Raw genomic sequence first — 19,801 nt, forward strand, 5'->3', positions numbered from 1 at the left:
GAAAAATTGCTGTAGGTGCCAGAAACCTGCTTTTAACAAAAGATGGCCTCACATGCTCATGGCTGCCTTAAAAGACAGGTGTGCAGACTGACCAGGTGTGTCACTAACGATCACTCTGGCTCTGCAGCATTCATATTCTGCTCAAATTTAAAATAAAACACACTTTTGCCTTTGGGGAATACGTTTGTAAGAGGTCTGTTAGGGACTGAATTGCCTGGTCCAGCCTTCCCGGATTCCTCTCAGCCCTGTTCCCTGGGCTTTTCTCCCAAGGGGGGACGGAGAGGCCTTCGCTTTTGGGCTGCCTCAAAATGGAGCCGCTACTTCTCACTCGCAAAAGAGCTGCTTTGGAACAAGAGAGCTCCTTAAGCCCTGAAATAAGAGTAGGGTGACCCTAGGAAAAGGAGGACTGGGCCCCTGTATCTTTAACAGTTGTATTGAAAAGGGATTTTCAGCAGGTGTCATTTGTATATATGGAGAGCCTGGAGAAATTCCCTCTTCATCACACCAGTTAAAGCTGCAGGAGCCCTGACCACTTTTAAATCTGGTCACTCTAGTATTTATTTATTTATTTATTACATTTCTATACCGCCCAATAGCCGGAGCTCTCTGGGCGGTTCACAAAATAGTCTAGCTCCTGCAGCTTTAACTGTGGTGATGAAGAGGGAATTTCACCAGGTTCTCCATATATACCAAGGACACCTGCTGAAATTCCTTTTTCTATGCAACTGTTAAAGATGCAGGAGCCCTGTCCTCCTTTTCATAGGGGCACCCTAAATAAGAGGCATTTGCCACGAATAAGAAACCCCAGCGCTGAGGAGAGAGAGAAAAATCCCCTCAGAAGGAACAACTCCCAGCAGGGCAGTTTGCAAGTCAGTCAGAATGCAATTAGTAACAGCTGGCTGCACTCTCGCCATTGCTGGGCGCCAGAGGAAGGCGAGGTGGAGCTGGCTGAGGGTTTAGGGAATATGGCCTGACGTTAAAAAAAGGAAGGGAAAGAAGTATTTATTAAGAGGCTTGTAGGGTGGATTTGATTTAAATCATGATTTAAATCACTACTCAGAAAGACTTTGAGGTGACCCCCCCAAAAAAGTGCACTCTTCCTTGCTAAATTTTACACAACTCAGCGTTACCAAAGACTCATTCTTGCTGGTATAAGCGTAATATTTGCAACCAGATGAAGGTTTCAGTTTTAGAAGAGCAACTTTTCAGAATAGTTTTACAGTTATATTTAAAAAAATAGTATCTAATAGTTTCTAATAGTATCATATTTGGTGATACTATTAGAAACACATCATAGATAGATAATTATGAAATTATTGTGAGGTAAACTGTCTCCAGTTTAATAGGTTAATCATTCATATTTGACCACTTCTCTGCTGTACTTTATTGGAAGGTGAAAAATAATCTTACAGAAACCTCTGGAAGAGCATGACATTGTGAATGGATTCATGGAATACATTTACCAAAAAATTAAAAATGCCTCATGCTACGTAGTTAAAAACTAATCCTTATTTCATGATGAATAACCTTTGAACTATAATGTATCTTAAATAGAAAACTATCTTTAGATAGATTTTTCCTCAAAAAACATATCAAAAGCATCAAATTTAAATTTAAAAAATCCATTTTTTTTGATTATTTTTTTTAAAATCATGGATTTTTAATCAGTGATTTAATCAGTGATTTTAAAAAATCACTGTTGCTACTTGTAGTCCTTCAGAGTTGCCACCAAGCAATCTTGAAAATCCTAAAGTAAATATTAGGGTCCCCTCAGGTCTGGAGTTCTTGCTGTCTCCTGCACCCCACACTTTCAGTCCTTAATCTCTCTCAGGGACCCCCACACACCACCCCCAAAACTTCCATGTCCCCTTTTAAGACAAATCACCCAGTCAAAATCACGCACTCCAGAGTAAAGTTTTTTTTTAAAAAAAAACACTTTTGGTGATTTTAAATTTTGTATATTTGTTTTTAATGTTCATTGTGTATAACTTTTGTAAACCGCCCAGAGAGCTTTGGCTATGGGGAAGTATCTAAATGTAATAAAATAATAAAGTTAACAGAAAAGGAGGACAAGTCCTGGTTTCCCTCAATCTAGAGCTTTCAGCTACAGAAGGGGCCCAATCCTCCCCCTTTCCCAAACACAGAGGTAAAGGGGTTTAAGGACTGGGGCATTGCTTCAGTAGGAAAAGCACCTAGTTTGTGTGAGAAAGGGGGGATCTACACTATTGCTTTTAAAGCGCTTTGAAAACGTTTTGAAACCTGTATATGCAGTGCGTCCTGGGCCCCAACAGTTGTCAAAACTGTTATAAAGCACTTCCAAATCAGCTTTGGAAGAACCAGTTCGCCACTATATATATTATATATTAATGCCGCTTTGTAGCATTACAGACCACACAAAGGCTCGAGGCTGAACATTTCTATTCAGGAGCAAAAGCCTGCTCATGAGGAGAAGGAACCAGTCCTTTTAAAGTTTCTTTTCCCCTTCTTTTTTTAATAGCTGCTTTCAGTGCTGCAAAGCATCGAATGGGTGGAGACTGAAGGGGTCTACTCAAGAGAAGGAAGGACAAGCTGTGAATGCCAACGAGCCAGACTCCGTTCAGCTGCAGCAACAGAGCCAGCGTGCGCATAATCTCTCCGTCTCCTCCAGGACCTCAGTTAGGTGGAGAGTTTGCGCAGGGGAGAGACTTAAACGAAGAACCAGCCCTGCCGTGGCCAGCAGCACAAAGACCCAACTGGCCATGTGGGGCCAGAGACTCACCTGGAAGTGGCTCATTTAAAAAAACCAGAGCTGCCTCGTGGGGGCATAGCCGGGCATAGCCGCCTCGTGGGGGCATAGCCGCCTCATGGGGGCATAGCTGGGCATAGCCGCCTCGTGGGGGCATAGCTGGGCATAGGCACCTCGTAGGGGCATAGCTAGGCATAGCCGCCTCATGGGGGCATAGCCGCCTCGTGGGGGCATAGCCGGGCATAGCCGCCTCGTGGGGGCATAGCCGCCTCGTGGGGGCATAGCCGGGCATAGCCGCCTCGTAGGGGCATAGCCGCCTTGTGGGGGCATAGCCGGGCATAGCCACCCGTAGGAGCATAGCCGCCTCATAGGGGCATAGCCGGGCATAGCCGCCTCGTAGGGGCATAGCCACTTCGTGGGGGCATAGCCGGGCATAGCCGCCTCGTGGGGGCATAGCCGGGCATAGCCGCCTCGTAGGGGCATAGCCACCTCGTGGGGGCATAGCCGGGCATAGCCGCCTTGTGGGGGGGCACAGCTGCCACGTTGCCACGAGGGAGCACAGCCGAGCACAGCCGCCACGAGGGACACAGCTGAGCACAGCCACCATGAGGGGGCACAGTCGCCGCGAGGGGGCATAGCCGGGCACAGTCACCACGAGGGGGCATAGCCGGGCACAGCCACCACATGGCATAGCGCCTTCTTGCTTGGCCTGCCTGCTTACCGGGACTGTTTCAACCTGCAGCTGGCCACTAAGGGTTTGCTGTTGGGGACTCTGTGGTGGCTGGATTGGCCCAGAGCCTCACCTGGAAGTGGCTCATAAAAGAGCTAGCCCTGCAGTGTCCTTCCTTCCTGGGAGCAGCACCCAGCCCTCTGCCTCAGCTGCGTTTTACCTGCTAGCAAGAGTGCCTTCTCGCTTGGCCTGCCTGCTGACCTGGATGGCTTCAATCTGCAGCTTGGCTGGTAAGGGTTTGCCTCTGGGGACTGTGTGGTGGGGGGATTGGGCTGGAGCCTCACCTGGAAGAGGCTCATTTAAAAAAACACCACCAGCCCTGCCACTTGGGGGCAAGCTGTCATTTGGGGGCAAGCCTCAACACACGGGCGACATTTATGATCATCAGAGGGGGGCCCTGCTTCTTGTTCCAAGAAGAACAAACTGTCGTCATGAAGATCCTCGACGGCAGGGCCTTCTCTGTAGCAGCACCCACCCTCTGGAAAAACCCACCCTCGTGCAGTTTGGGAGGCGGGAAATATAACTTCCTTCAAACGCCTCCTGAAGACATACCTGTTTAGACAAGCTTTCCCTGGACTATAACTTGCATTGGTTTTATATGACATTTTAAAATCGTTATTCTTGATTTTGTGTATTATGATTTGAGCTGCCCAGAGAGCCTTGGCTGTTGGGCAGTATAAATATATAATAAAGGAATAAAATAGGGTTCTGCTCTCTTGGCTAGTCTGCTGTAGTTATGGCCGGGGTGGTCAGAGAGTTACTTGGCCAGTGGCTTTGCTCCCGTTCTCCTCCTGGTTGTACTGAACAGCAAATGAGCCAACAAGCCCTATTGAAATGCAGCTTCTGTTTGAGGGACATCTGAAAACTAAAGGTGTCTCTTTGGATATTGCAATTAGTAAGTTTTAGTTTGCATTCGTCTTAAGTGTTTTATTTGTTCTTGTGTGTAATTGTACGTTTTCACTTCTCTTCTCAGCTTGTCTGTCTGCTTGATCTACTTGCATCAAAGAAAGCTAAGTGCCTGGGATTTCATTTTATAATGTTTCTTGTGTTTTGCATTGTTGTGGGTTGCATTTTATTTTCTGATGCATTTGGGATTGGAATTGTTGTGGGTTGCATTTTATTTTCTGATGCATTTGGGGTTGGAATTGTTGTGGGTTGCATTTTATTTTGTAATGAATTTTGTGGTTTGAATGGTTATTATTGTGAGAGTTGGGTTGTGTAACTTTTTTAGCGTTTATCACGCAATCCTACGTGTGTTTAATCAGAAGTAAACCCCAATGACCCTGTTCAGGAGGTGCCTTAAACTACGGTGGTTCAGGCTTTTTTGTTAACAAAAAAGTCTGAACCACTGTGGTTTAAGGAGCCTTCTGAACAGGGCCAATAGGGGGCACCAGGTTGGGGAAGGGTGGTTTAGAGGAAGAATGATTGGTACTGACAGGGTTAAACTTAAACCCCTTACCAAGATTCCTTCCTGGCTTCCTAAATGTGCTTTCACATTTTATATTATATTTTATTTGATGATGCGTTCTGTGGTTTGAATTGTTGTGTATTTCATTTTATTTAATGATGCGTTCTGTGGTTTGAATTGTTGTGTATTTCATTTTATTTAATGATGCATTTTGTGGTTTGAATTGTTGTGTATTTCATTTTATTTAATGATGCATTTTGTGATTTGAATTGTTGTGTATTGCCCACAGAGCTCAATTGTAAAGTTGGTTAGTGCCACTTTTAGGATTTATCACACAATCCTATGTATGTTTAATTGGAAGTAAATCCCAATGTGTTTAACTGCAAAATGGAAGGGCACCAGGGCAAGGGTGGGTTAGAGCAGCGATGGTGTGGTTGGGATTGCTTCCTAGCTTGCAGACTTCGAGGACCACGCCCACTCTCATCACGTCTGACAAGGTAAGACATTGTGGGTACTCTTACTTCTTTACTAGCAATTGTTTCATTACCTAGTCATGTTTTATTAGGTTGTGTGGGGTGGCACAGTTTTTGGGATTGCTTCAGGCAGCAAAGCTCCTTGGGCCAGACCCGGACTTAGAACTGTGTTAGACACAGCTTGCATCCCTTTATGGGATGTCTCAGGTTAGCCATGGTGCCCTTCCAAGGACCCTCCTTCACGGAGAGCGTTATGGTCTAAGTGCTGGAACTTAGCGGACTTCTTTGCCACCTCTTCACGAGGACCGCTGACTTGGGACTGTGTTCCCTTCATGGGAATGTCTCAGGTTAAGTGAAGATGCCCTAGCAGGCATGGCCAGCATTCATGCATTTTGTGGTTTTAAATTGCCCAAAGTGCCTCACTGCAAAGAGTTGGTTAGTGCCACTTTTAGGATTTATCACACAATCCTATGTGTGTTTAATTAGAAGTAAATCTCAATGTGTTTAACTGTGAAATGGGAGGGCACCAGGTTGGGGAAGGGTGGTTTAGGGGAGCAATGGCTGGCAGTGATACGGTTAAACTCCCCTTACCAAGATTCCTCCCTGGCTTCCTAATTACAATATAAAATGTAAAAGCACATTTTATTTCATAAAGCATTTTGTGGGTTTTGTTGCATTTTTTGTTATGGATTTGGTGGTTTTAACTGTATTGCGTGTTATTTGAACATGCATTTTGGAGGTTCAATTGTTGTGTGGTTTTGATTGTTGTGAGTTCCTCAAAGGGCGTCATTGGCAGAGACAGGGCTGGACACCGCAAGATTGGTTCCTAATTGCAATATAAAATGTAAACTCAAGATTCCTTCCTTGCTTCCTAATTGCAATATAATATGTAAAAGCGCATTTTATTTCATATTTTGTGGTTTTAATTGTTGTGTGTTGTGTTTTAGTATGCATTTTGGTGGTTTAATTGTGTATTGTGTTTGATTTTACTATGCAATTTGAGGGGTTAATTGTTTATTGTTTTGATTTTACTATGCAATTTGAGGGGTTAATTGTTGTGTATTGCAATTTATTGTGTTTTATTTCATTTCTTAAATTTTTATACTGTCCCATAGCCGGGGCTCTCTGGGAAGTTCACAAAAAAATAATTCCAGGCTCAGAATCATAGAATAGTAGAGTTGGAAGGGGCCTATAAGGCCATCAAGTCCAACCCCCTGCTCAATGCAGGAATCCATATAATAATAATAATGATAATAATAATTTTATTTCTTAACCGCCTCTCCCTCTGGATCGAGGCGGGGAACAACATAGAACAATACAGATAGTGGGATAATTGTAAACAGTGAGGTCAAAATAAATTTAACTGCAAAAAGCTGCAACTGCATTAGCAGTAAACAAGGTAAATGATAACACCATCTCCCTGACACCAGGATACAATCTGACAACTGGTGTTAATTGGCTTAATTGCCAGAGGTGTCGATGTATTTGACATAATTATGCATGGGGGGTTAATTGTTGTGAATTTCCCAAGGAGCCTGGTTGTAAGAGTTTGTGCCCACAGGCATTTTGCAAGGTAAGTGTTCATAGGAATGACGCATCTCATCAGGCTCATTAACATCAGTTGAAGACTTCTGACAAGGTGAGTGCAAGACTGTACATGTGTTAGAGTAGAATTATAAAAACTCAGCTTAGCTTAGTCCTATGTACATCTTTTCTCAGACACTGTTAGTTCTGTTGCTTCTTTACTAGCAATTGTTTAAATATCTAGTCATGTTTTATAGGGTTGTGTGGGGTGGCACAGTTTTTGGGATTGCTCCAGGCAGCAAAATACCTTGGGCCAGACCTGGACTTAGGACTGTGTTACACACAGGTAATGTCCCCTTTATGGGGATGTGTCAGTTTAGCAATGGTCGCTTGCAAGCATGGCTGGCCCTCCATGGAGAAAGTTATGCGCTAAGTGTAAGGACTTAGCAGTCTACTTGCCATCTCTTCATGGGTTGGCTGACTAAGTGCTGTGTTACACACAGGCAGTGTCCCCTTTATGGGGTTGTGTCAGGTTAGCAATGGTCACTTGCAAGCAAGGCTGGCCCTCCTCCATGGAGAAAGTTATGCGCTAAGTGTAAGGACTTAGCAGTCTACTTGCCTCCTCTTTATGGGTTGGCTGACTAAGTGCTGTGTTACACACAGGTAGTGTCCCCTTTATGGGGACATCACAGGTTAGCAATGGTCTTCGTGGATTATGGAGGTTTTAATTGTTGTGTATTGCATTTACTGTACACATTTAACATTAGTCATTAGGCAGATTTAAAATATAAATTAATGAGAGGATATTAAATCAAAAGAAATGTTTTTATTATGAATTTTATTTTATTTTCTCCTGCGATATTAATGTAACAATTTAATAAAGGCATCTGAAACCTGAGTTGGTGTATTTATTTTGTCCGTGTGCATTTATTTTGCTTGTGTATATGTAACAAAAGCATTCTGTTGCAAAAGTGTCATTTTTCTTTTGTCACATTACTCTAAAAAGTTTAAGTTTTTCTGAAAGTGCCATTTTTCATGCTATAATGTATCATCTTGTGTTGAAATGTTTTGCATCCTTCCAAAATTTGTTTATGTGCATTTGGCTATCTGCATTTTGTTTTACAAAGTATTTTGTGGTTCTAGTTGTTGTGAACTGCCCAAAGAAATTAGTTGTGAGAGTTGGTTTGTGTCATTTTTTTTAGGGTTTATCGCAAGCTCCTATTTGTGTTTATTCAGAGGTAAATCCCCATGCATTTAACTGTGGAATGTGAGGACTCCAGATTGGTGAAGTTTGGTTTAGAATTTGAGTGGTTGTCAGTGATAGGGTTACACACCCCTTACCAGGACTTCTTCCTTGCTTCCTAACTGCGCTTTTACATTTTATATTGCAAAACATTTTGTGGGTTTAATTCTGGTGTATTGCATTTTATTTTGCAATGTGTTTTGAGGGTTTTAATTGTTGTGAATTGCCCGAAGAGCATTGTTGTAAGAGTTAGTTTGTGTCATTTTTTAAGGGTTTATTGCAAAGTCGACAGAAGTAAATCGCAATGTGTTTAACTGTGAAATGGTGGGTGAGGGTCCAGCTTGGTTAAAGGTGTTTTAGAGGAACTGTTGGCAGTGATTGGGTTAAATACACCTTACCAAGTTTCCTAATTGCACGTTTTCATTGTTGTGTATTGAATTTTATTATTTTATTATAAAACTTAAATATCACCATAATACAGAAATCTTAAAAGCAAGGAATAAGTAATAAATTGCTATATATATTTAAAAGAAAGAGTCCGACACTATAAATACCCCGTAGGAATTTAACATTAATTATTAGGCAGGTTTAAAATAAGATAAACTAATGGGAGGATAGGTATCAAATAGAAAGGTAGACTGTTTTTTATTATTAATGTACTTTGATTTTTCTCTCCTATTGAAACCATAACCTAATAAAAGCATCTGAAACCTGTGTTGGTACTTTTATTTTGTTTGTGTGAATATAATAAAACGCCGGCATTCTGTTGCAAAAGCGTCTCCTTCCTTTGCTTTCTTAATAGTCTAAAATGTTGCGTATGTTTCTCTGTAAGTGCTATTTCTCATACTGTATTGTACCGTCGTCCTTAGTTTAAACCCTTTTGCATCCTTCCAACAGTTGGCAAATGCTATTTCTCATACTGTATTGTACCGTCGTCCTTAGTTTAAACCTATTGCGCCCTTCCAACATTTGGCTATCTGCATTTTATTTCAAAATGCATTTTGTGCCTTTAATTGTTGTCAGTAGACCAAAGAGTTTGTGCCCACTTTGTGATAAATCCTAACAGTGTTCAGTTAGGAATGACACATCCCATTACTTCTGTCAAGGTAAGTGTGTAATTTGTACATGTGTGAGAGCAGAATTATAAAAACTCAGCTTAGTCCTATGTACATCTTTTCTCAGACATTGTTAGTTCGCTTACTGCTTTACTGGTAATAGTTTCATTAGGTTGTGTGGGGTGGCATAGTTTTGGGGATTGCTTCAGGCAGCAAAATACCTTGGGCCAGACCTGGATTTAGAACTGGGTTACAGCCTGCATACCCCTACATGGGGCTATCTCAGGTTAGCAATCCTGACTTGCAATCCTGAAGAAAGTTATGCTTGAAGTTCTCAGACATAGAGACCTAAGAGCTTGGTTGTAAGAGTTTGTTTGTGCCAACTTTGTGATAAAGCTTAACAGTGTTCAGTTCCCAATCAGGCTTTCTGCAAGGTAATTGTGCATAGGAATGACGCGTCCAAACAGGATCATTAACATCAGTTGAAGACTTTGAGGACCAGGCCCGCTCCCATCTCTTCTGACAAGGTAAGTGTATAATTTCTACATGTGTGAAAGCAGAATCATGAAAACTCAACTTATCAGAGACATTGTTCTGTTACTTCTTTATTCGTAATAGTTATATTGCCTAGTCATGTTTTATTGGGTTGTGCAATTTTTTGTATTGGTTCAGGGAGCAAAACACCTTGGGCCAGACCTGGACTTAGAACTGTGTTAGACACAGCTTGCATCCCTTTATGGGATGTCTCAGGTTAGCTATGGTGCCCTTCCAAGGACCCTCCTTCACGGAGAGCGTTACGGTCTAAGTGCTGGAACTTAGCGGACTTCTTTGCCTCCTCTTCACGAGGACCGCTGACTTGGGACTGTGTTATACACAGGCAGCGTTCCCTTCATGGGAATGTCTCAGGTTAAGTGAAGATGCCCTAGCAGGCATGGCCAGCATTCATGCATTTTGTGGTTTTAATTGTTGTGAATTGCCCAAAGTGCTTCACTGCAAAGAGTTGGTTTGTGCCCTTTTTTAGGGTTTATCACACAATCCTATGTGTGTTTAATTAGAAGTAAATGCTAATGTGTTTGACTGTGAAATGGGAGGGCACCAGGTAGGGGAAGGGTGATTTAGAGGAAGAACGGTTGGCAGTGATAGGGTTAAACACCCCTTACTAAGATTCCTTCCTAGTTTCCATGCTTGCAGACTTTGAGGACCAGACTTTGAGGTTATCAGTTATTCCTGATAACGCACATCCCTAGCCAAGAAGCGTACCTCTAATGAGAGGATGTACGGCTGGGTCCAGCTGGGTCCAGGTGTTCAGAAATTCCTGTTTGAGAGAAGGGTGGGTCACTCTTGGGTCGACCTGTGCCAGGAGAAGGACAGAGGACCTGCAACCCTGTGGACTCCCTTGGAACTCCCATGCCATCCTTCTGGGAAGGCTGCCTTGAGTCGGGATGTGAAGCCATTATTGCGATGGTCCCGCTCCTGCCAAGAATTTTGAAGGTGGTGGTATTCGGGGATGGTGGATCTGTCCTACGGCAGTCTTACTACGGAGTGTCTCAGGGCTTTATTTGACCCCCAAGCTTTTCAACATCTACACGAAACCGCCGGGAGACGTTTACCAGGGGTGCGGGCTGAGGCATCACCCATGACACCCAGCTTCACCTCCCCTTCTCAGCTAACAGAGGTGGGGCAGTTGGAGCCCTGAACCAGCGCACGGGCAGGAGAATGGACTGGATGAGGGCCAATAAACTGAGATTCAATCCAGCCAAGACAGACATACTGTTTGCGGGTGGGTCATCATTCCAGTTTAGTGACATTCACCCTGTTCTGGCGGGGGGTTACAGACTTCCCATTCGGTGACGTCTGTAGTTTGGGGATGGTCATGGATCCGTCGTTGCCCGTAGAGGCACAGGCTCCCTCCGGGGCTCAGAGTAGCTTTCCATCAGCTTAGGCCAGGGAGGAACAGCTGCAGTTGTTTTGGCCTAAAACTCCCATGATCCCCTGCCATCAGCGACGCTGGCTGGAGCTGATGGGGGTTGTAGTCCAAAACAACTGAAGTCACCATTTTTTTAATTTCCATTTGTATTTTAGTTGTGTTTTATTTTGCTTTAGTTCATTTTTTTTCTTTATTGCACCCAATCCCAAAGTTCTTCAAGCATTTAAAATAATAAAAATATAAACAGAATAAAACTAGCCGAGATTCAAACCATAGAAATAATTATACTAAACTTAAAACCAGCAGGATAGAAAAGTACTAAAATTACTGTCTAATAATATTTAAAATAACTAAAAAGAACTAAAAACATCCCTTTAAACAGGAGGTGCTCTCAGCCCCTGAGGGAGCCTGCACCTCTACGGACGATGACGGATCTGTCATCGTCCCCAACCTGCAGACCTCACCCTTTAGGAAGTCTGTAACCCCCTTCCAGAACAGGGTGACTGACACTTAACCGGATAGATGAGCCACCCACAAACAGTATTTCTGTCTTGTCTCGATTGAATCTCAGTTTATTGGGCCTCATCCAGCCCACTCCTCTGCCCCTGTGCTGGTTCAGAGCTTCAACTGCCCCACCTCTGTTTCGCTGAGAAGGAGAGGTGGAGCTAGGTGCCATGGGTCATGCCTCAGCCCGTGCTCCTGGTTAACATCTCTCGGCGGTTTCATGCAGATGTTGAGAAACTTGGGGATCAACTACAGCCCTGAGGCACCCTGTAGCAAGACCGCCATGGGACAGACCCATTAGCCCCTGCCACCACCTTCTCTAAGGGCCATTCTAGGCTGGAGCGGAACGGTTGCAATACGCGACTTCACATCCCAACCCAAGGCAGCCTTCCCAGAAGGATAGCCTAAGAGGTCCAAGAGTGTCCACGGGGTTGCAGGTCCTTCTCCCAGCAAAGGATGCAAGCAACAAGCAGACTTGCACGCCCCTCACCTGGCACAGGTCAACCTAATTGTTTCATAGCCTAGTCATGTTTTATTGGGTTGTGCCAGGAGCCACAATTTGGGGGATTGCTTCTGGCAGCAAAATACCTCGGGCCAGACCTGGACTTAGAACTGTGTTACACACAGCCAGGATTCCCTTCATGGGATGTCTGAGGTTAGCCATGGTGCCCTTCCAAGTGCAAGGACTTAGCTGACTGCTTGCCTCGCCTTCATGGGATTTCACACAGCCAGTGTCCCCTTTATGGGAATGCCTCAGGTCATCGAAGTTGCCCTAGAAAACATGGCCAGCTCCGCCTTCATGCATTTTGTGGTTTTAACTGTTAAGAATTGCCCAAAGTGCTTCCCTGTAAAGAGTTGGTTTGTGCCCTTTTTTAGGGTTTATCACACAACCCTACGTGTTTTTAATTAGAAGTAAATCCCAGTGTGTTTAACGGTGAAATGGAAGGGCACCAGGTTGGGGAAGGGTGGTTTAGAGGAGCAACGGTTGGCAGTGATAGGGTTAACCACTGCTTAACAAGATTCCTTCCTAGCTTCCTGGCTTGCAGATTTTGAGGACCAGGCCCACTCGCATCACTCCTGACCAGGTAAGACATGGTTAGTTCTCTTGCTTCTTTACTAGTAAGTGTTTCAATATCTAGTCATGCTTTATTGGGTTGTGTGGGGTGGCACAGGTCAGCCCGGTGTCCTTCCAAGCCCGGCCAGCCCCTCCTTTATGGAGAACGTTGCGCTCTAAGTGGAGGAAGTTAGCGGACGTCTTTGCCCCCTCTTTATGAGGATGGCTGACTTAGAGGGCTGTGTTACACAGAGCCAGCGTCCCCTTTATGGGAATGCCTCAGGTCAGTGAATGTGCCCTAGCAAACATGGCCAGCTCTTCCTTCATGCATTATGAGGGTTTTAAATGATGGCTCACTGTGAAGAATACTAAGAATGGTATTCTTGCGTAAAACTACATGTGAGCACAGTTGTGGTCTTGATCACTCTTGATTCCTCTACTGAGGATGTGCTCGGGGGCGCCCGATTCCTAAATTCTTAGTGTAACTCTACTGGCGTCCTATTGGAAGTCCCACAAACCCTTAAAGGACTGGATTTCCTGATAACCCACATCCCTAGCCAGGAAGCGTACATCTAACAAGGGGATGTACAGCTGGGTCCAGGCGTTTGAAAATGCCTGAGAGAAGGGTGGGTCACACTTGGGTTGACAGAGGACCTGCAACCCCGTGGGCTCCCTTGGACCTCTCATGCCACCCTTCTGGGAAGTCTGCCTTGAGTCAGGATGTGAAGTCATTATTGCGATGGTCCCGCTCCTGCCAAGAATTTTGAAGGTGGTGGGAGGGGATGGTGGGTCTGTCCTACAGCAGTCTTACTATGGAGTGTCTCAAGGCTTTATTTGACCCCCAAGCTTTTCAACATCTACACGAAACCGCCGGGAGACGTTTACCAGGGGTGCGGGCTGAGGCATCACCCATGACACCCAGCTTCACCTCCCCTTCTCAGCTAACAGAGGTGGGGCAGTTGGAGCCCTGAACCAGCGCACGGGCAGGAGAATGGACTGGATGAGGACCCAATAAACTGAGATTCAATCCAGCCAAGACAGACATACTGTTTGCGGGTGGGTCATCATTCCAGTTTAGTGACATTCACCCTGTTCTGGCGGGGGGTTACAGACTTCCCATTCGGTGACGTCTGTAGTTTGGGGATGGTCATGGATCCGTCATTGCCCGTAGAGGCACAGGCTCCCTCCGGGGCTCAGAGTAGCTTTCCATCAGCTTAGGCCAGGGAGGAACAGCTGCAGTTGTTTTGGCCTAAAACTCCCATGATCCCCTGCCATCAGCGACGCTGGCTGGAGCTGATGGGGGTTGTAGTCCAAAACAACTGAAGTCATCATTTTTTTAATTTCCATTTGTATTTTAGTTGTGTTTTATTTTACTTTAGTTCATTTTTTTTCTTTACTGCACCCAATCCCAAAGTTCTTCAAGCATTTAAAATAATAAAAAATTAAAACAGAATAAAACTAGCTGAGATTCAAACCATAGAAATAAATATACTAAACTTAAAACCAGCGGGATAGAAAAGTACTAAAATTACTGTCTAATAATATTTAAAATAACTAAAAAGAACTAAAAACATCCCTTTAAACAGGAGGTGCTCTCAGCCCCTGAGGGAGCCTGCACCTCTACGGACGATGACGGATCTGTCATCGTCCCCAACCTGCAGACCTCACCCTTTAGGAAGTCTGTAACCCCCTTCCAGAACAGGGTGACTGACACTTAACCGGATAGATGAGCCACCCACAAACAGTATTTCTGTCTTGTCTCGATTGAATCTCAGTTTATTGGGCCCTCATCCAGCCCACTCCTCTGCCCCTGTGCTGGTTCAGAGCTTCAACTGCCTCACCTCTGTTTAGCTGAGAAGGAGAGGTGGAGCTAGGTGCCATGGGTCATGCCTCAGCCCGTGCTCCTGGTTAACATCTCTCGGCGGTTTCATGCAGATGTTGAGAAACTTGGGGGTCAACTACAGCCCTGAGGCATCCTGTAGCAAGACCGCCGTAGGACAGACCCATTATCCCCTGCCACCACCTTCTCTAAGGGGCATTCTAGGCCGGAGCGGAACGGTTGCAATACGCGACTTCACATCCCAACCCAGGACAGCCTTCCCAGAAGGATAGCCTAAGAGGTCCAAGGGAGTCCACAGGGTTGCAGGTCCTTCTCCTGGCAAAGGACGCAAGCAGGCTTGCACGTTCCTCACCTGGCTCAGGTCGACCTAATTGTTTCATGACGTAGTCGTGTTTTATTGGGTTGTGTGGGGTAGCACAGTTTTGGGGATTGCTTCAGGCAGCAAAACACCCTGGGCCAGACCTGGACTTAGAACTGTGTTAGACGCAGCCTGCATCCCCGTTATGGGATGTCTCAGGTTAGCCATGGTGCCCTTCCAAGCACGGGCGGTCCCTCCTTTATGGAGAACGTTATGGTCTAAGTGCTGTAACTTAGCGGACTTCTTTGCCTCCTCTTCACGAGGACCGCTGACTTGGGACTGTGTTACACACAGGCAGTGTTCCCTTCATGGGAATGTCTCAGGTTAGTGAAGATGCCCTAGGAAGCATGGCAGCTCCTCTATGGAGAATGCTACACTTGAAATTCTGGGATTTAGCTGCCTGGCCTACCTCTTCATGGGGATGGCTGACTTAACTGACAGGCATGTTCACGAACATGTTATTTGGAATTAACAGGACACAGGCTTCTAATGTGGAAGGCTGAGTTCAGAATGTATTTAAATAGTTCTCACAGAAAAGAGACATTTGCACTGAGATTGTTTACTTGGCAGTATAAAAAGGCTGCGGTAACTGTTCGCTGGGCGTTCCCTCTCTTGTTGGGGTTCAGCCCACCGCTGTGCTAACTCTCTTTTGCTGTGGAAAATAATTCTGTTGCTAGTGTCTCACTGGTCTCTTTGTCCATGTCTTTCAAATCCATAATACCCGGGGGAGCCTTGTCTGGGATTTGACAGCGCTCGTCAGAACCACACCGGCAGAAGCTCTCTGGGGACCACCTTTCCAGCTTGCACCCAAGGTAAGAGACCTTTTGAAATCCCCATTGGCTTAGCCTCCTGTTTCAGGTGACAGCATGGGTCTGGATCACACTGGACTCCCAGCCCAAGACTTCTGTGAGACCCAGCAAAACAGACTTAGAAAAGTGGGCCTGGTCCATTGGAGGGGCAGATGAGGTTTGACATGGCTGGGCCCAGCGCAAAAGACAGGTCAGTAAAACAGGTCCCTGAGGAAGCAAGTGAGCAGAGCTGTTGCTGATACCCATAGTGTATATGTACAAAACTTATGGGGCAGGACCTGCAAATTCCAGAATGTTTAAAATGTTCAGATTCTGTTTAAGATAACTAGGAAGAAGTTGAATGATTTGTGGCTTAGAGACAGGTAGAAGAAGAGTTTAAATCTGGCACATAGCAAAAGGTGTTGTGGAGCCTAGAGACAAGAACTGCGAAAGAAAGGGGAGGGAGTTTTCTCCTGCCAAAGAAAGAAAGAATTTTTAGGCTGTTGTATATTTAAGCTTCCAACATGATTATTTTTAATGCATCACTAGTATTGCATTGTAGAAGGAGTAGAAATGTCCGTCTCTGAAGAGTTAACTTGCATTTAGAGTTCAAGCAATTTAGAAAGAATCTCATTTTTCAAAAAGCCCAGGAAGCAATAACAATGCAGAATCCATGGTAGATTCAAGGGCAGAGGCAACGGATGAGAACATGGTGTGAGCAAAAAGCAAAATCACCCTAGCTAGAATATGCCACTATTGTGGTCAAATTGGTCACTAGAAAATGAGTGTCCTAATAAGCCTGGCCAGCTTATGCAGACACCTCATAAAGCTAGCTGATCTAGACTAAAGTTTCAAGATGTTCTTACAGCTACGCTGTCTGCTAAAAAAATTACAACTGTTGTAGGCATGTTTCTTAACTAACTGCCTCACTATCCAGACCAACATGCTTTGGTTAAGTCCTTCCTCTTTAAGCAGAAAGCTATTTTGTAATAAAGATTTTCTCACCACATGAAGCATTTCTTGATGCCCTAAATACGTTGTGACCTTGCTGCAAAGCATGGTGTGTGTGTTCTCCTGATTCCTCTTCATGAAATCCAGACTTCCAGCCTGATCACCTGGGGGTCTTGGAATTTGATGAAATCCCTTTTTTGCAATTAAGAAAAGGGAGTATCAAGGATATCAGGGCACACCATGTTTCCAAGGAAGGGCAAGCTCATACCTTGTGTATGGTCTGAGCTATATGCAGTTGATAATGCATAATTACTCTAGTTGGCAATCTTTATGATGTGTGGCCGGCCTCTGGCACTTATGAACAAGAGTTTAGTCCTTATGGAACCCTCACGGGTAAACCAGTGACTCTCCCCTTAATAAAATTCAGGCCACCAAACTCCAACTAACAGATGATCAAGTGTTAAGGCTATGGCCGTGCATTAATGAGGTAATTTAAGGTTCTCATTCACAGATTAAAGACTCCCAGACGAGCCCTGCCACGACCACCGGCCAAAGCCTGCATCTGCATCAAGGTTCTTCAGTGGACAAGAGGACCCTGGCGCCCAGGTGGAAAGGTCCCCACCAGATCTTCCCGGATCCACACATCACGCTGCAAGAGGGCCGTTGACCCAGACTTCGCCAGTCAACTGTAGACAGCAACCAAGGCGGCGCTCTCAAGGACAACGCGGGCGATTTCTCCCCGACGCGGCCAACAGCAGGTGTTGACTGCTTCTCCCAAGACCCAGCGGATCATGCCCCTCTACAAACATTTAAGGGACATAATAATGCCCAGCCACTCGCCAGAAACCAAAACGGTTTCATCCTACTGGTAGAGTTGGCAAAAGTCCAGCAAGAGCCAAATGCCAGCTGCACGAAGACAGACTTAGCCAGGCAGCCAATGATGACTGAGATGGCCACCCTGTTCCAATACGGTGGTCTTGTTCTTTTTGAACTGTGCTTTATGGGAAATAGAGGAGGGTATAGTACAACTCAGTTTAACTGTAGCAGAAACAGATAAACTTACCAAACTGTTAAATATTTAATTGTTTAAAACGTTAGCTGTTTTTATGCTGCGCCCCAGAACTCACTCATTGCACCCCCGTTACACCTCTGCAACCCTAACACACACCCATTCCGGCCCCAGAACCTGTTTTCAACCCCAACAAACGTGTGGTGTAGAAATAATGATGAGAGTGCATCTGAGCGTCTGCAGAGTGCTTTCAACACCCGCCCTGTATATGCTTGGGAAGCAGCATTCTTCAGCAGACTTCACTTCTCAGTGCCTTTGCAGGGGACTGAGTGGCTCCCTTCCTCAACTATAGGCAGCCTTAGCTCAGCTGCAGAGCATAACCTTTGTCCGCACAAGGTCCCAAGTTCGATTCTTGTCCGGTCCAATTCAAAGGGTCTGGTAGCAAGCCAGAGGAAAGATGAGAACTTGCCAGTCAAAACAGATGGCACTGTGCTAAAGTGGAGGCGGTTTCATATGCCTGCATGTTCATTTATTTAGGGTGACCATCTGAAAAGGAGGACAGGGCTCCTGTAGCTTCAACAGCTGTATTGAAAATGAAATTTCAGCAGGTATATATGGGGAACCTGGAGAAATTCCCTCTTCATCACAACAGTTAAAGCTGCAGGTGCCCTACCTGCTTTTAAATCTAGTATAGCTCCTGCACCTTTAACTGTGGTGATGAAGAGGGAATCTCACCAGGTCCTCCTTTTCATATGGTCACCCTAAAATAGTACATAATGCTATGGGGTTTGGCAGTGCTAAATGATATTACCCCCATATCCCTGGGTTAAACCAGGAAATGGGTCACTTTAGGAATCCTAAACAAGGCATTATTAAAAGAAAACCTTTTACATTATTATGGACAACAGAACAGCGGGGAAAATCGGGTTCACTTTGAATACAACAGCAATGGTTGAGTTAGTTGGTTGTAGGGTTATACTGCTGGTTGATAACTTATATTTTTACTTTATTGTAATTATTAGTTTACCTTTATTGTTACATTGTCAGTGTTTTTATTTATTGAGATATCAAGATGTATTCTATTCAAATACTGTGACCAGGCCCCAGTGAAAACTCTTCTAATCTCACCACCAAGGCCATATTGTGGGTGCTCTCCAAAGAGTGTACACATAAAAATCTGCAAACGGCTATGCCCGGAGTAAGACCTTCAATAGAAATTGACTTGTGAAAATCTAGTTTTATTTATTTATTTATTTATTGCATTTCTATACCGCCCAATAGCCGAAGCTCTCTGGGCGGTTTACAAATTTAAGGCAATTCAAAACAAAACAATAGTGTGAAACCATAATATAAAATACAATATAAAAGCACAACCAAGATAAAAACAGCAGCAATGCGAAAATACAAATTTAAAAGAGCAAAGTTAAAATTAATTTATAGACTGTTAAAATACCGGTAGAATAAAGAGGTCTTCACCTGGCACCTAAAAGAATATAATGTAGGTGCCAAGCGAACCTCCTTAGGGAGCTCATTCCACAGCCGGGGTGCCACAGCAGAGAAGGCCCTCCTCCTGGTAGCCACCTTATATTACATCCCAAGTGTTAAAATATTTTAAAGAGAGCTGCATTTTGTTGCTTAATATTAACTCACACTGAATAGGTCTGAGAAAAGATTGCTTCAATAACCCAATCATTCCTCTCTTCTTTCTCCACCCTTACCTGGGAGTAACTCCTGTTATTAAAAGATGCCTTTTTTAATGGTCCTTCCTCCTCCCTCCCAATCCCCTTTCCTTTTGTGTCGTGTCTTTTAGATTGTAAGCCTGTGGGCAGGGACCGTCAAGAAATACTTCTGTAAGCCGCTGTGAGAGCCTTTTTTGGCTGAATGGCGGCATAAAAATGCTTAAATAAATAAATAATGGTGTGCTGCAACTCAATCACAGCTTTTAAAACTCAGCTAAAAACTTTTCTTTTCCCTATAGCTTTTAAATATTGAGTTTGTTCTGACTCTATACTGTTAGCTTCACCCTACCCGGTGCCTGTTTACACTTCCCTGTGCCTGTTTGCATTCTCTTTCCCTCCTTATTGTTTACTACAACTTTATTAGATTGTAAGCCTATGCGGCAGGGTCTTGCTATTTACTGTGTATAATCTGTACAGCACCATGTACATCGATGGTGCTATATAAATAAATTAATAATAATAATAATAATAGT

General features: G+C 44.4%; 1 protein-coding gene across 1 annotated transcript in view; it reads right to left on the reverse strand.

Annotated features, from left to right (window-relative positions):
• The window catches only part of LOC134412386 (zinc finger protein 208-like), a 489,474-nt gene that overhangs the window by 18,121 nt on the left and 451,552 nt on the right, over window positions 1-19,801 (reverse strand). The gene's annotated exons all lie outside the window — the stretch shown is intronic.

The sequence above is a fragment of the Elgaria multicarinata genome, chromosome 21 (assembly GCF_023053635.1).
Source record: "Elgaria multicarinata webbii isolate HBS135686 ecotype San Diego chromosome 21, rElgMul1.1.pri, whole genome shotgun sequence".
NCBI lineage: Eukaryota > Metazoa > Chordata > Lepidosauria > Squamata > Anguidae > Elgaria > Elgaria multicarinata.